Genomic DNA, 18,713 nt, shown 5'->3' with positions numbered 1-18,713 from the left:
ACCATGTCACCAAAATGTCTTGAGATGTGTGATGTTACCACCTATGTTACTCCCACTATGAGTAGTGTAAACAATGGCGGACGTCTACCGCCGGTTGCGCCACCTCGCCCTCCTCCGTTGTTGCCACAACTCTCTTCCCTAGGATCGCACCATCTTGGCTTAATTCTAACCCTAGCCCTAAGAGTATCTCCACCGGTGCGTCCCATAGTGGCCCCGATAGCATTTTGGTGGCCGGCAGTGAAAATGTGCTCACAGCACCGGCGCGCCCTAAATAGTGTCGGTGCTTTTTCGAGCCGAATAGAAGCATCGACAACCCCGTGCCGACCCCTACGCGAAGGACGTGAATTGGGCACGCCGGCGCCTCGCGAGGTGAAATTTTTTGGGCGTGGGAGCCTCCTGTCAGCCATACATCCCAAAAGTCGACTCCAGCGGGGAGTGGCACGACCCACACGTCAGCGGCACATTCAACTTTAACCTAACCGCCGCCTACCTCGCGACGGAAGTTATTGGCGCGCAGCGGCGGTGCAATTTCCGTAGAGGCGCAGCAAACCTTCTCGTCGCACCTAGCTCTCTGTGCCGGCGTTAATGAGCGCCACCGCTCAGCCTCCCTCCGGCCTATGAAAAGGGCGCTCTCGCATGGTTCCTTACACACAAACCCTAGCACCTCTCTCCCCAACCCTAGCTGCCACAATCTCAAGAGACGATGCCATGGCTGGTAGGGGCAGAGGCCGTGTCCGAGGTCGCGGCCGTGGTCGTGGTCGTGACCGCGGTAGAGTTGCACGGTCCTTGTCGCTTGTGATGTCGTCCTCTTCATCGTCGGACCTGCATGAAGAGCAGAAAGTGCTATTCGAGTTTGTCGTCATCCTCAAGGGCGGCTGATACGTTGCAAACATATCTATATTTTTTCATGCTCCATGCTTGTTTTGCACCAATTTATATATGTTTTGCTTACACTTCATTGCACTTTATACATTTTCCGGAACTAACCTATTGACAAGATGCCACAGTGCCAGTTCCCTGTTTTCTGCTATTTTGTATTTCAGAAAAGTTGTACAGGAAATATTCTCGAAAATGGACGAAACAAAATCCGAAGTTCCTATTTTACTGTAACGCAGACGGAGTCCGGAGGAGAGACGAAGAGGCGCCACGAGGCGGCCACACCAGGCCATGGCGCGGCCCAGGTCTTAGTCGCGCCATGGGGTGGTGTGGGCCCCCCGGGCACCTACCAACCTCGCCCTTCCGCCTATTTATTCACGATCTCGGGAAAAACCTAAATACCTAAGCCTCTATCCACGAAAAGTTCCGTCGCGGCCGCCATCGTCGATCCTAGCTCGGGAGGGTTCTGAAACTCTTCCCGGCACCCTGCCTTAGAGGGAGATCATCACCGGCGGCCTCTACATCGCCATGCCCGTCTCTGGAGTGATGCGTGAGTAGTTCATCTCTGGACTACGGGTCCATAGCAGTAGCTAGATGGTTGTCTTCTACACTTTATGCTTCATGTTTAGATTTTTTGAGCTTCCTATCATGATCAAGATCATCTTTATGTAATGCTACATGTGTGTTTGCTAGGATCCGATGAATATTGAATACTACGTTGAGATCGAATATATAATTGCCATATGTTATTTATGATCTTGCATGCTTTCCGTTGCTAGTAGATGCTCTGGCCAAGTAAATATTTGTAACTCCAAGAGGGAGTATTTATGCTCGATAGTGGGTTCATGCCTCTTGTAATCTGGAAGAGTGACAATAACTTCTAAGATTGTAGATGTGCTGTTGCTACTAGGGACAGAAACAACAATGCTTTGTCTAAGTATAACTCTATTATTTACTTTACACACATTGCTTAATGCGATAATCTGTTGCTTGCAACTTAATACTGAAAGGGGTTCGGACGATAACCGGAAGGTGGATTATTAGTCATAGACGCATTTGGATTACGGTCTATGTATTATGTTGTAATGGCCAAATGAATCTCATAGTAATCATCTTGTCATGTATGGTCTTTATTTTGTCAATTGCCTAGCTGTAATTTTACACTCAACATGTTATTTATCTTTATGGAGAGACACCTCTAGTGAACTGTGGACCCCGGTCCTTTTTTTACACTGATAAATCCATCTACTACAAACACTTGTTATGTTTATTTACTGCAAGAAATGTTCTCTTTATTTCACTGAAAACAAACATCTCTTTCCACACTATACGGTTAATCCTTTGTTTTCAGCAAAACCAGTGAGATTGACAACCTCACTGTAAGTTGGGGAAAAGTAATTTGGTTGTGTTGTGTGCAGGTTTCACGTTGTTGCTGACGCCGGTAGTGCGCCCTGCCAAAAGTCAGCTAGCAACACCTTCAGAAGTCATTTATTTCGCCTACTGGTCGATTAAACCTTGGTATCTTACTGAGGGAAAACTTGCTACTGTGCTCATCATATATTCCTCTTGGGGTTCCCCAATGGTGTGCATCTGCACTCATCAGCGGCCCACTCGGCATCCAGAGGTTGCCGGATAAGTTCGCCGACTTCGTCGCCGGCAACAAGTCGGCCGCGCTGCATCTGCGGGAGGCTAGCTGCGACTGCTGCCGGTGGCTTTTGGACATGCTTTTCGACGGGCGCGGCAAGATGTACCTCCACACCGGCTGGGAGAAGTTCGCGCGCTACCACGACCTCGAAGCCGGCTGCGTGCTCACATTCTCCTACCTTGGCGACGCCGATATGAGCGTCAAGGTGTTCGACGAGACGTGCTGCCGCCGGCATTACCACGGCGACACCGATGAGGAGGACATTGAACACGCCGAGTGTTGTTTCTTCGCAGCAAAAATAGGCACGGAGGTTTCTAGATGTTCTTCCTCGAAAGGACTAATATGGCTATCATCACCAGCTGGATTTTCCAGTTTGGGTGATTGGGAGTGCCTGGGAGTGTTCTTTCCTAGCAGCGAACACACGAAACCTGCGATATCAACACTAGTTAGGTTTTCTCATTTTCCAATGTTTTAATTTGTGTCAACCATGGTTCAAACTATGTATTAGTTTGTGGAAACCATGTTCCAAACTATATCTTAGTTTGTATAAAACCATGTTCCCAATTACGTATTAGTTTGTGGTATGTTTCTCCTCTTTATTGAATTTCTATGATTTTATTTGAGATTTTAATTCAAATCATATATCGGGGCCGCCGGTTTGGGGGCGCCGGTGTAGGAACAACACCCCCAAATAGAGGATGCAGTATCGGCGCTCCCATACGACAGCGCCGACCCTCTGCCGGCGACTATTTAGGGTGCGACGATGGAGATGCTCTAACCCTTTAACCCTAACCCTAACCCTTTAACCCTAACTCTAACCCTAAACCCTAAAACCTTAAACTCTAAACCTAAAGCCTAAAACCCTACACCGATTCAGCACAGCATGTTCCCGATGTACGGAGCACCTGGATTCTCGGTTCCAACTTCTTCCCTGAATACCTCGATCGATCTGTGGATAAGAGCCAAATGGCCACATGGCAGCGGCCGGTGATCAAAAACTAGACAATGGATGGGCCTATCAGCAATGATCCATGTATCGGCATCTCAGAGAAATTAACTGCACGCTGCCTGGGACGGTGTAATTCATATCAGGGCGAACGCACCTATAAACCTTATCTCTTTGTTTGACAAGATGGCAGGGCGCATTTTCTTTTCCAAATTGCATGTTGTTGTCAGAGAAGCTTAGAAAAAACGATATTACGAGCGCTGCCAAACTTTGCTACCTGGATCAGGATGGCGATCTTACTTGTCTCATTAGTGTTACTATTTTCAGGTCATCTTTTGTCTCATTAGTATACTGTAGCATGTACTCAAATTATTTGGAGATTGTTTATACTACTCTCTTCTTCTAATAAAGGATGTCTTGTCTAAATTTTGATGTACCTATAGACTAAATTATAATTATATAGATTTAAATTTAAATAAATTTAAACATCTTTTATTTGACGGAGGGAGTAATATTCACGAGCTCGGGGTCGCTGGTCGACAAGGTGGTATGACGAGTCCATCAAGATATGAGCCAAACAAGATAAGGAGAGATGAAGTGCAGCTCATCATGTGCGGCGGAGTGAAACTCAGTCGCCATCATCTTTGAGCTGGAAGTGGGCGCACACTGATCATGGATGGTACCGTTAATCATCCACAGACTTGTCCTTCTGGTTCGAGCAAACAGGACACGTACTGTTTTTTTTTCTGCCACGTGTGCTCAGTTTGGTGCGCAGCAGCAGTTCGAGCAGATATGTATGAACTATAAAGTAGTGAGTGTGCTGTTTGAATGGCCCTGGAAGACCAAAAACAGGTATTTGGATGGTCACGGGAAAAAACATTCTCTCCATCGTTCGTACGAACATTAAAGCTAAACTTTTGTACAAGGGGACACCCTCGATTTCTCGCGAGCCACCTTGTCTCGTGCTCGCTAGAAAAAATTGCGCCCGTTGATGCGAGGCGAGGATGGCGGGAGCACGCGCGTGGCCCAGAAAATACGGCGGGAGAAATTTGGTCACCTCTCGTTGATACTCCACGTATTTACACCTTCTTGCCTCACCAGTCAAAGCGGCGCAACCATTTTTCCTCCTTTCGAGCTCTTCGTCCCTAGCTCTTTGCCGGCCACCAAGGTAAGGGACGGTCTCTTCTCGGGCCGGTAGAGCTTCGCGGCGGTAGTTCATCCTCGTACACCACGCCAACATGTCGTCGTCTTTCTCCGTCGGGACCGACTGCCAGATCACTATGAGTACCTCCCAACCCTAGCTTAGATATGGTAGTTTTGCTTACATCTTGCTTCGATATGTAAGACATAGCTTAATGTTTGCTTCGATCTGTAAGAGCACAGTAGTTTAGCTTAGTTCTGGCTTCGATCTGCAAGAGCAGAGTAGTTTAGCTTAGTTCTGGCTTCGATTGTAAGAGCACATTAGTTTACCTTAGAGTTTACTTCGATCTGGTAGTTTTGCTAGGTACTTGGTTTGATCTATCAGCATAGAGTAGATAGCTATGATTTTGAGTCGGCGTATTTGTGTCGAACACCTAATTCTGCGGTCTTCTGAGCTGCGTCGTCCACGTATAAGTGTAGTAGACCTGTGCAACTTCTCCTTTAACCAGCTACGCACTTATACATGGCAGCAGGCCTAGAAGTTTTGAATTGTCTTATGTTCATAGTGTTTGCATCTACGGTATTTGCTAGTTTCATGAAGCTTGTTAGCATGTCGGTATGCTTACCATTGGCAATGATGTTGTCATGTTAGCTTGCAAGTGTCCAACAAATAGATTGTCTACCATTGTTCTTCCACAGTCTGATTATCTCTACAGGATGCGATGTCGTTGCCTAATCGACGGTACCTCGGAGGAGGGATCCTCACGAGGGGGAGAAGAAGTAGGGGCCATAGGGCGGAGTGCTCTCGGGACGGTGGTACGCGAGTTACCCAGCTTCGGAACACCTGCACGATGACAGGGCCTACTGCTGCTTGTCTGGAATTATCTGGGCGCTTTCGCGTTGTTACAATGAGTTGTGGTTGTCCCCCTAGGGGTCCCGGGATCCGGCTTATAAAGGCGCACGGATCTAGGGTTTACATGGAGAGTCCTAGCCGGATTACAGACAGCCTAGCTACGGTACAATATCTTGCCGTGCACGTCATGGATCCGCCTTCCATACACGTCGTACTGGATCCGGGTTCCTCATGGGCCTCCATGGATCCGGGTTACTCCTAAGGTCGGTTCGGATCCGGCCTGCTGATCCTGGGCTGGACTTCTTCCTTCATGATCAACGAATCGGGGCCGCCCGATGGGCCACATGCCTCATCACCGTCTCTGTGGGCCACCCGGGCTTGCCGGATCTAGGCACTGTCGATGGTACACCCATGAAGTATACCCACAACAGTAGCCCCCAGAGTTCTCCGAGTTTCGCCTGCAGTTTCCGCCTTGCTGGTCCATCATGATCCTCGGCAAACGTTGGTAACGCGGAGAAACTTGAAGAGCTCCAACTTTGCATTTTCTTCTTTTCCAACTTATAGCCGGAAAATGCTCCCATCCCGCGGGACTTCATCCATCGACGTTCCAAAGAACATTTCCGGGTTACTCCCTGCTCGATTGAGAGACAACTTATCTTCACGGAATTACCCGGAATCTTAAAAGACTCAAACGGTTCCGGAAATCCTTCATCTTCAGATCATACTTAACAACGGAAGTTCCACATTTCACAAGACAACTTCCTCATTTCCCGCGCTAAATTTTCGCAGATGCAAATCTTCAGCCGGAATTTTCGGGAGTGCAGGGTTAAGTTACCTCGACGTCGTTTTACCGCAGTTGACCTAAACACGTGTCATCCATCCAACGGCGTGACCGTTCAGTTTCCACCGTTGGATCCGGATCCCGAATCTCCGAGCGCGGCCTATAAATACTCCGCGGCCCGGTAAAAATCCATTCTTTTCACCCCCTCTCACCACATCGTCTTCCTCCTCGCGCCGCTCCGCCCGCTGCATCTCGATTCCGGCGAGCTTCGCCACGGTGAACTTCGCGCGCCGCCGAACCAAGGCTCCCCTCGCGCCAAGATTCCCACGTTTGAACGAGAAATTCGCTCCGCCGCCGATTCGTGGTCACGCGGGACGATTTCCTTCAAGTTCGGCGACCTCATCTTCGCCGGAGTTCCGTCGAGCCACCGCGCCATTAGCGGTAAGTACGCCGGCCTTGTAGAAGACAACCTAGTGTAGAAGATAGACTTAGTGATCCGGGTACTCAAACTCTTTGTATGGGTGCAGCCGGAAGCATGCCACTCGAATCGTCACTTTGTACTGGTAGTTCTTCGAGTAGCCCGGATCCCAATCAAATAGAACCCATATGCCCGGATCCCATATCGTTCCTGCCACCATATGTTTCCGACATCAGACTAGCTCAACCTTTTTCCGCATCTTCCAGCACCGCTCCAGGCCGGATTCCTACCCTCCAAGAGCTCCAAGAAGAACTCGAGGGACAAGCTCGGATGGCAGCAAAGGTGCAGGAGGCGGAAAACAAGAAGGCGTCCAAGGCCCGGATCCGCGAAGGAGAACGAGGTCAATGGTGGCCTTGCGCAACTACCGACGTGGAGCTTAGAGAGCTCCAGAACGAGGGCATGATCTCCTCACATTGGAGTTTCACTCGTGACTCCGACGTCCCCAAGCCAGAACCCGGAGAAATTGTCATGACCAAGGCTTGGGTGGAACGCGGGCTGTCACTTCCCTGTTCGGAATTTTTTCTCTCCATCCTCAACACCTACGGGCTCCAGCCCCACAACATCTGCCCAAATTCATACCTTCTCTTGTCCAACTTCGTGACTCTCTGTGAAGGACATCTTGGGATCCGGCCAGATGTCAAATTGTGGCAATTCTTTTTCCGGGTGAAGAAAGAAACCAAGGACAAAGCAATGGTGAACTGCGGCAGCATGACATTTATGCTCCGCCCTAACCGCATGTATCCTCCCCACGACTCGCATGAATCCGTCCGGTACTGGAATGCCGGATGGTTCTATGAGAAGAATGCTTCAGTCCCGGAAGTCCACGGAGGCCTGCCCCAGTTTGTCAACGAACCTCCGGAAGAACTTGCAAGCTGGAGCTTCGTCCCTTCACTCGCCCTGACTCCGATCTTGGAGAAGGCCGCGCGGAGAATCTCCTGGCTAGTCCACGACGGACTGACCGGAGCCCAACTCACACTTAGCTGGTTTTCCCGGAGAATCCAGCCTCTACGCTACAACGCGCGCCTGATGTGCGCTTATACCGGGGCGGACGATCTTCTCCGGGTTACCCGCCACGATCTTCCGGCCGATTCTCTGAAGAGAAGGATCAAGACGCTGGTGAAGATTCCGAGGGGCCAACAGGTCCCAGAACTGTTCAAGGACATTTACACGAACGATCAGTGTCCTCCGGTAAGCTTTGTTCTTGTCGTTATTTCAAACTTCACAAGTTTTTTGATGTTTAACTCTAACTCTTGTTCACTTTCCTTCCAGCTCAACACTTTGGCGGAGGAAAACTTCCGCACCATCATTCGCGTCCCCGTCACCGGCGACACGGCGGAGGAGGCTCCGGAAGACGACGAGGAGGAAGAGGACCAGGCACCCCGCAAGGCAGCCCCTCGACCTACAAAGCGTCCCCGCGCCAAAGCTTCCGGCTCCGAAGCCGGAGCTAGCGGCGAGGCCTCCGCCAAGAAACCGAAGACGACAAAACCACCTCCGCTGGACTCAAGGAAAGCGGAGCGTGCGCGTCTAAGAATGCTCTCGACAGCTGGCCAGGGCACACGCCCCGTTATCCCCGGCGCCCCGTAAGTTTCCGAGCATGATGCAATTTTAACTTAGCGAAATTATCTCATGTCTAAACCCTTTCACTTGTTTGCAGGAATCCGAAAACCGCTGCCACGCGGACCACCAGCCAGGAGCCCATCACAAAATACATGAAGAAATCTCCGGCTGTTGGTCCCTCTACTCCAGTTCCACCAAGCGTCTCCCACCCAACTCCCCAACCGTCGCCCCCTCAGGCTGATCCATCTCCCCCTCCTGCCGCAAACACTCCACCGGAAATAATTCCGGTTAGCAGCGGGCATGCGGGCGAAGAAGATCCTAAGGCCAAAGGCCCTGCCCAAGAAGAGGCGGAAAAACAAGGCCAAGGAGAGGTTGAAGTAACTTCTTCCGAGAAAGCTGGAGAGGGCGCTGGCGACATGGTCGTTTTTCCGAAGAACTTTGGAGATCCGTACCGACACCACTTCCACCCCCAAGGCGTATGCCACTAAGTTTTTCAACAAGCTGACTGAAGCGGAGAAGTGGGAGCTTGAACAAGACCTGCTCAACGCCATGCTGAACAACGCCTGGGGGAAGCCTGATTCCAGGACATCGGAAATCCAGGACTTCAAGAAAAACGTTGGCCAGTTCTGCGATCAACTTATTGTAGGATAACGTTGCATAGAAAACAAAAATTTTCCTACGGCGAACACGCAATCCAAGCCAAGATGCAATCTAGAAGACGGTAGCAACGAGGGGGTATCGAGTCTCACCCTTGAAGAGATTCCAAAGCCTACAAGATGAGGCTCTTGTTGCTGCGGTAGACGATCACTTGCCGCTTGCAAAAGCGCGTAGAAGATCTTGATCACGATCGGTTCCGGCGCCACGAACGGGCAGCACCTCCGTACTCGGTCACACGTTCGGTTGTTGATGAAGACGACGTCCACCTCCCCGTTCCAGCGGGCAGCGGAAGTAGTAGCTCCTCTTGAATCCGACAGCACGACGGCGTGGTGTCGGTGGCGGTGTAGAAGTCCGGCGGAGCTTCGCTAAGCTACGCGGGCAATATGAAGTGGAGGAGCAAAGCTAGGGTTTGGGAGGGGGTGGCCGGCCACTCAAGGGGGGCGGCCAAGCTATGGTCTTGGGGTGGCCGGCCCCCTCCCTTGGCCCCTCATTATATAGGTGGATCCCAAGTGTTGGTGTCCAAGTCTTCGAATAAGACCCGAAACCAAAACCTTCCATAGGAGGGGGCAAACCTAGCCCAACTAGGACTCCCACCCAAAGGTGGGATTCCCACCTCCCATGTGGGGGGTGGCCGGCCCCCTATGGTGGAGTCCACTTGGGACTCCACCCCCACTAGGGCTGGCCGGCCATGGAGGTGGAGTCCCTTGTGGACTCCACCTTCCTTGGTGGTTTCTTCCGGACTTTTCTAGAACCTTCTAGAACCTTCCATAGAACCTTCCGCGACATTTTATTTCACATAAAATGACATCCTATATATGAATCTTATTCTCCGGACCATTCCGGAACTCCTCGTGATGTCCGGGATCTCATCCTGGACTCCGAACAAATATTCTAACTCCATTCCATAATTCAAGTCATACAATTTCAACATCCTACTGTATGTGTGTAACCCTACGGGTCGAGAACTATGTGGACATGGTTGAGTACTCACTCCGACCAATAACCAATAGCGGGATCCGGAGATCCATAATGGCTCCCACATATTCAACGATGACTTTAGTGATCGAATGAACCATTCACATACATTACCAATTCCCTTTGTCTCGCGATATTTTACTTGTCCGAGGTTTGATCTTCGGTATCACTCTATACCTTGTTCAACCTCGTCTCTGACAAGTACTCTTTACTCGCACCGTGGTATGTGGTCTCTTATGAACTCATTCATATGCTTGCAAGACATTAGACGACATTCCACCGAGAGGGCCCAGAGTATATCTATCCGTCATCGGGATGGACAAATCCCACTGTTGATCCATATGCCTCAACTCATACTTTCCGGATACTTAATCCCACCTTTATAGCCACCCATTTACGCAGTGGTGTTTGGTGTAATCAAAGTACCTTTCCGGTATAAGTGATTTACATGATCTCATGGTCATAAGGACTAGGTAACTATGTATCGAAAGCTTATAGCAAATAACTTAATGACGAGATCTTATGCTACGCTTAAATGGGTGTGTCCATTATATCATTCACACAATGACATAACCTTGTTATTAATAACATCCAATGTTCATGATTATGAAACTAATCATCCATTAATCAACAAGCTAGTTTAAGAGGCATACTAGGGACTTCTTGTTTGTCTACATATCACACATGTACTAATGTTTCGGTTAATACAATTCTAGCATGATATATAAACATTTATCATAAACATAAAGATATAAATAATAACAACTTTATTATTGCCTCTAGGGCATATCTCCTTCGCCTCCCACTTGCACTAGAGTCAATAATCTAGATTACATTGTAATATACCTAACACCCATGGCATTCTGGTGTTGGTCATGCTTTGCCCTAGGGAGAGCTTTAGTCAACGGATCTGCTACATTCAGATCAGTGTGTACTTTGCAAATCTTTACTTCTCCATCTTCGATGTACTCGCGAATCGAGTGGTAACGCAGCTTGATATGCTTCAGCCTCTTGTGTGACCTTGGCTCTTGTGCATTGGCGATGGCACCCATGTTATCACAAGAATGATTAATGGGTCCAATGCACTAGGAACCACACCGAGCTCTACAATGAACCTCTTCATCCATACCGCTTCGATGAAGCCTCCGAAGCCGCTATGTACTCTGATTCTGTTGAAGACTTCGCCACCGTGCACCGCTTCGAGCTTGCCCAGCCATCGCAGCACCATTCAATATAAACACGTACCCAGATTGTGACTTAGAGTCATCAGGATCAGTGTTCCAACTTGCATCGGTGTAACCGTTTACAACGAGCTCTTGGTCACCTCCATAACAAAGAAACATATCCTTAGTTCTTTTCAAGTACTTCAGGATATTCTTGATCGCTGTCCAGTGTTCCATTCCTGGATCACTTTGATATCTGCTAGTCAAACTAACAGCATGTGCTATATCCGGTCTAGTACATTGCATGGCTTACATGATAGATCCTATCACGAGGCATAGGGGATGTTACTCATCCTTTCTCTTTCTTCTGCCGTAGCCGGTCCTTGAGTTTTACTCAATACCTTGCCTGGTAACATAGGTAAGAACCCTTTCTTACTTTCGTCCATTCTAAACTTCTTTAGAATCTTGTCCAGATATGTACTCAGGATAGCCCTATTAGGCGTCTTGATCTATCTCTATAAATCTTGATGCCTAATATATATGATGCTTCACCAAGGTCTTTCATTGAAAAACTATTATTCAAATAACCTTTAACACTGCTTAATAGTTCTATATCATTCCCGATCAATAATATGTCATCTACATATAATATCAGGAATGCTACAGAGCTCCCACTCACTTTCTTGTAAATACAGCCTCTCCATGACCTTTGTATAAACCCGAAGTCTTTGATCACCTTATCAAAGCGTCGGTTCCAACTTCTCGATGCTTGCTTCAGTCCATAGATTGAACGCTGAAGTTTGCATACTTTGTCAGCATTTTTAGGATCGACAAAACCTTTGGGTTGTACCATATACAACTCTTCCTCAATGTCTCCATTAAGGAACGCCGTTTTGACATCCATCTGCCAAATCTCATAATCGAAAAATGCAGCTATTGCTAACAAAATCCTCACAGATTTTAGCTTCGCTACATGTGAGAAAGTCTCATCGTAGTCAACTCCTTGAATTTGTCGGAAACCCTTTGCGACAAGTCGAGCTTTATAGACAGTAATATTACCATCAGCATCTGCTTTTTCTCTTGAAGATCCATTTATTTTCGACAGCCTTTCGGCTATCGTAAGTCTACCAAAGTCCATACTTTGTTATCATACATGGATCCCATTTCGGATTTCATGGCTTCTTGCCATTTGTTGGAATCTGGGCTCATCATCGCTTCTTCATACGTCGCAGGTCCTCATCATTGTTATCTACAATCATGACATTTAGACAAGGATCATACCAATCAGGAATGGCACGTTCCCTTGTCGATCTGCGAGGTTCGATAGTTTCCTCGTTCGAAGTTTCATGATCATTATCATTAGCTTCCTCTCGTTGCCGGTGTAGGCGGTACAGCTACAACTTCCGGTATCGCGCTACTCTGATCAACGAGTATAGATTCATCAATCTCATCGAAGTTCTACTTTTCTTCCAAATACTTCTTTAGTGAGAAATTCTTTCTCAAGAAAGGTTCCGTTCTTAGCAACAAAGATTTTGCCTTCGGATCTGTGATAGAAAGTGTACCCTATAGTTTCCTTAGGGTATCCTATGAAGACGCATTTCTCCGCTTTGGGTTCTAGCTTGTCCGGTTGTAACTTCTTTACATAGGCTTCGCAACCCCAAACTTTCAGAACGATGCCTTAGGTTTCTTATTAAACCATAATTCATACGGTGTCGCTTTCTACGGATTTTGATGGTGCTCTATTTAAAGTGAATGCGGCTGTCTCTAATGCATAACTCCAAAATGATAACGGCAAATCAGTAAGAGACATCATACTACGAACCATATCTAAGAGAGTTCGATTACGACGTTCGGACACACCGTTTCGTTGAGGTGTTCCCGGCGGTGTCAATTGTGAAAGTATTCCGCATTTCTTTAAATGCATGCCAAACTCATAACTCAGATATTCACCTCCACGATCAGATCGTAGAAATTTGATCTTCTTGTTACGTTGATTTTCTACTTCACTTTGAAATTCCTTAAACTTCTCGAAAGTTTCGGATTTATGTTTCATGAAATAGATATACCCATATCTACTCAGATCATCTCGTGAAGGTTAGAACATAACGATAACCACCGCGTGATGCTACGCTCATTGGTCCACATACATCGGTATGTATGATTTCCAATAAGTCAAAGAGCTCGCTCCATCATACCGTAAAATGGAGTCTTTGTCATTTTTCCCATTAGACATGCTTCGCATCTATCAAGTGATTCAAAGTCAAGTGATTCAAGTAATCCATCAGTATGGAGTTTCTTCATGCGTTTCACTCCAATATGACCAAGACGATTACACATATAAGTAGAATTATCATTAAGTTTAATTCGCTTAGCATCAATGTTATGTATATGCGTATCACTACTATCGAGATCTAACAGAAATAAGCCATTCTTTTGTGGTGCTCGACCATAAAAGATATTATTCATAAAAATAGAACAACCATTATTCTCAGACTTGAATGAATAACCGTCTTGCATTAAACAAGATCCAGATATAATGTTCATGCTCAACGCAGTACATAATAACAATTATTTAGGCTTAAAACTAATCCCGAAGGTAGATGTAGAGGAAGTGTGCCGATTGCGATCACATTGACCTTGGATCCGTTTCCAACGTGCATCGTCACTTCATCTTTCAGCTGTCGTTTATTCTTTAGTTCTGCTTCGAGTTACAAATATGAGCAACCGAACCAAGATCAAATACCCGTGTACTAGAACGAGAACTAGTGAGATAAACATCTATAACATGTATATCAGATATACCTTCTTTCTTCTTCTTGACAAGGCCGCTCTTCAGATCAGCCGAGATACTTGGAGCAATTACGCTCCAGTGTGTCCCTTCTCCTTGCGTAATAGCACTCAGCATCGTGCTTAGGGCCGTTCTTAGGTTTCATAGGAGGCGTGGCAGCTTTCTTGCCACCCTTCTTGAATTTTCCCTTAGACTTGCCCTGTTTCTTGAAACTGGTGGTCTTGTTGACCATCAACACTTGGTGCTCTTTCTTGATCTCAATCTCAGCAGCTTTTAGCATGCCAAAGAGTTCAGGTAACTCCTTGTTCATGTTCTGCATATTGTAGTTCATCACAAAGTTCTTGTAACTTGGTGGCGTTGATTGAAGGACACGATTAATCCCCAGTCTGTTAGGAATCACTATTCCCAAGTCACTAAGTTTCTTCGCATGCCCGGTCATGGCGAGCATGTGCTCACTAACGGAGCTGCCTTCTTCCATCATACAGCTGAAGAAATGTTTCGATGCTTCATAGCATTCCATCGCCGCATGAGTCTCGAATATAGCTTTCAGCTCATTCATCAACTCATGAGGATCATGGTGCTCAAAACGTTTTTGAAGATCGGATTCCGTGCATCGCACAGATGGCACACCGAACTTGAGAGTACCGAGTTTTCCGAGTTGCGTAAACAGCTTTTACTTCATCGGATTCATCTTCTGCAGAGGGTCACCTAGCGGTGCATCAAGCACAAATTGCAGATTTCCGCCGAGAGGAAGATCCTCACATGACGGAACCAATCGGTGAAGTTGCTACCGTTGCTCTTAAGTTTCTCTTTCTCTAGGAACTGATTAAAATTGATTGAGGACGCCATCTCTACAACATATATTTGCAATAGTTTAGACTAAGTTTATGACAAATTTAGTTCAAATTTTAATTCAACATAATTAAAACCCTAGGTGAACTCCCACTCAAAACAATATCCCTCGCATTGTCTTAGTGATCACACGAACCAAATCCACCGCACCTAAACCCGATCATCACGAGAAAAGGTGTGATTTCAATGGCGAACACTCATAGTGTTCATCATATCAACCATATGATTCATGCTCTACCTTTCGGTATCACGTGTTCCGAGAGCATGTCCAGACATGCTAGGCTCGTCAAGGCCACCTTAGTATCCGCATGTGCAAATCAGTCTTGCACCCGTTGTATGTACTTATCGAATCTATCACACCCGATCATCACGAGATGCTTCGAAACGATAAGACTTAATAACGGTGCTACTAAGGATGAACACTTTATTATCTTGAGATTTTAGTGAGGGATCATCTTATAATGCTACCGTCGCGATCTAAGCAAAATAAGATGCATAAAAAGGATTAACATCACATGCGCTTCATATGTGATATGATATGGCCCTTTTGTTCTTGTGCCTTTGATCTTCATCTCCAAAGCACGGATATGATCTCCATCATCTTCGGGCATGATCTCCATCATCGTCGGCGTAGCACCAAGGTCAATGGCACCGTCTTCATGTTTGTCCTCCATGTAGCAACTATTACAACTACTTTGAAATACTACTCAACATGAAATTTAAAGACAACCATAAGGCTCCTGCCGGTTGCCACAATACAATAATGATCATCTCATACATATTCATCATCACATTATGGCCATATCACATCACCAAACCCTGCAAAAACAAGTTAGACGCTCTCTAATTTGGTTTGCATATTTTACGTGGTTTAGGGTTTTCGATATAGATCTAATCTACCTACGAACATGAACCACAACGTTGATACTAATGTTGTCAATAGAAGAGTAAATTGAATCTTTACTATAGTAGGAGAGACAGACACCCGCAAAGCCTCTTATGCAATACAAGTTGCATGTCGAACGAGGAACAAGTCTCATGAACGCGGTCATGTAAAGTTAGTCCGAGCCGCTTCATCCCACTATGCCATAAAGATGCAAAGTACTCAAACTAAAGATAACAAGAGCATCAACGCCCACAAACCATTGTGTTCTACTCGTGCAACCATCTATGCATAGACACGGCTCGATACCACTGTAGGATAACGTTGCATAGAAAACAAAAAAAATTTCCTACGGCGAACACGCAATCCAAGCCAAGATGCAATCTAGAAGACGGTAGCAACGAGGGGTATCGAGTCTCACCCTTGAAGAGATTCCAAAGCCTACAAGATGAGGCTCTTGTTGCTGCGGTAGACGATCACTTGCCGCTTGCAAAAGCGCGTAGAAGATCTTGATCACGATCGGTTCCGGCGCCACGAACGGGCAGCACCTCCGTACTCGGTCACATCGTTCGGTTGTTGATGAAGACGACGTCCAACTCCCCGGCCCAGCGGGCAGAGCAAGTAGTAGCTCCACATGAATCCGACAGCACTAACGAGTTGTGTCGGTCGCGGTGTAGAAGTCCGGCGGAGCGTCGCTAAGCGACGCGGGCAATATGAAGTGGAGGAGCAAAGCTAGGGTTTGGGAGGGTGGCCGGCCACTCAAGGGGGCGGCCAAGCTATGGTCTTGGGGTGGCCGGCCCTCCCTTGGCCCCTCATTATATAGGTGGATCCCACGTGGTGGTGTCCAAGTCTTCGAATAAGACCAAACCAAAACCTTCCATAGGAGGGGCAAACCTAGCCCAACTAGGGACTCCCACCCAAAGGTGGGATTCCCACCTCCCATGTGGGGGTGGCCGGCCCCTATGGTGGAGTCCACTTGGGACTCCACCCCCACTAGGGCTGGCCGGCCATGGAGGTGGAGTCCCTTGTGGACTCCACCTTCCTTGGTGGTTTCTTCCGGACTTTTCTAGAACCTTCTAGAACCTTCCATAGAACCTTCCGCGACATTTTATTTCACATAAAATGACATCCTATATATGAATCTTATTCTCCGGACCATTCCTAACTCCTCGTGATGTCCGGGATCTCATCCGGGACTCCAACAAATATTCGAACTCCATTCCATAATTCAAGTACTACCATTTCAACATCCAACTTTAAGTGTGTCACCCTACGGTTCGAGAACTATGTGGACATGGTTGAGTACTCACTCCGACCAATAACCAATAGCGGGATCTGGAGATCCATAATGGCTCCCACATATTCAACGATGACTTTAGTGATCGAATGAACCATTCACATACATTACCAATTCCCTTTGTCTCGCGATATTTTACTTGTCCGAGGTTTGATCTTCGGTATCACTCCATACCTTGTTCAACCTCGTCTCCTGACAAGTACTCTTTACTCGTACCGTGGTATGTGGTCTCTTATGAACTCATTCATATGCTTGCAAGACATTAGACGACATTCCACCGAGAGGGCCCAGAGTATATCTATCCGTCATCGGGATGGACAAATCCCACTGTTGATCCATATGCCTCAACTCATACTTTCCGGATACTTAATCCCACCTTTATAGCCACCCATTTACGCAGTGGTGTTTGGTGTAATCAAAGTACCTTTCCGGTATAAGTGATTTACATGATCTCATGGTCATAAGGACTAGGTAACTATGTATCGAAAGCTTATAGCAAATAACTTAATGACGAGATCTTATGCTACGCTTAAATGGGTGTGTCCATTATATCATTCACACAATGACATAACCTTGTTATTAATAACATCCAATGTTCATGATTATGAAACTAATCATCCATTAATCAACAAGCTAGTTTAAGAGGCATACTAGGGACTTCTTGTTTGTCTACATATCACACATGTACTAATGTTTCGGTTAATACAATTCTAGCATGATATATAAACATTTATCATAAACATAAAGATATAAATAATAACAACTTTATTATTGCCTCTAGGGCATATCTCCTTCACTTATCTGCAAGCAAAAGGTACTCCCCAGTAGCCCCCAAGCATGTAGGCGGAAACTCAAAAAGTAGTTAGCGCTTAGATGCTTAGAGAAAGATTACTTCCGGGAAAGTTTTTTAGAATGGACTAGTAGCCCCCAAGCATTATGGCGGAAAAGTTCCGGCAATGATGCTTTGAAAGAAACCACTTCTACAGGCGGAATTTTTACTCCTGCACTGTTTAAATTTTACAGAACAAGAAAGCTGCACTACGAGCTGCACAAGAACATTGCCCTGCAGCCACATTACTCGAGTCAAAGCGGAAAATATCCGGACTCGAAGGATGAAAATGCAGAATCATAAACAATCGCGGACGCCCAAGGTTGGTTTCCGCCTTCTTTGTCATTAACCAAATTCCGACTTTAGATTTGCTGTTAACTTATGTTATTATAGGCGCATCCTCCTCCCTTGCAACAGCTTCGTCTGAACTTGAGAACCTGCGCTCCTCGTACCAAGATTTGGAGACGAAACTAAAGGAGGCGGAACTTAAAAGGGAGCAGGCTGAAAAGCAGCTGGCGGAGAAAAACTCCGAGCATATCAGGGAAAAGGGCGAGCTAGAACTGAAAAAGAATGCTGATAGCGAGACCATCAGGAGGCAGCAAAAAGAGCTCAATGGACTCCGGAAATATATGGAGACGGCGGAGAAACACTGGGACTTGCTCAATGAGAACATCTTGGGTATGATATCGGAACCTTGTCAAGATGTTTGCTCCGATTTTCTTTACTTTGCGCTCAAATTGCGTGCTTATATCCTGATTATCTTTTATGCAGAGCCGCTTGGGTACCCTAACAGCGCTGAATTTGTTCCCACGGGACGACCTTTCGCAACTCGCGGGCGATGACTGCAAAGATCTCATCTCCGCCTCCCGCAAGATATGCTATAACTTGAACATCAAGAGGAGCCGCACTTGCGACGTGCGCAAGCTTATTGGTAAGATGGATGTTCTGCCGGAGCTGGTGACAGATCTGCAAGCATCTTCAGCCCGAGGCGCA

Source organism: Lolium perenne, chromosome 4, assembly GCF_019359855.2.
Source record: "Lolium perenne isolate Kyuss_39 chromosome 4, Kyuss_2.0, whole genome shotgun sequence".
In the NCBI taxonomy this organism is placed as follows: domain Eukaryota; kingdom Viridiplantae; phylum Streptophyta; class Magnoliopsida; order Poales; family Poaceae; genus Lolium; species Lolium perenne.
The sequence above is the reverse complement of the archived record's forward strand: the minus strand, read 5'-3'. Positions refer to the sequence as shown.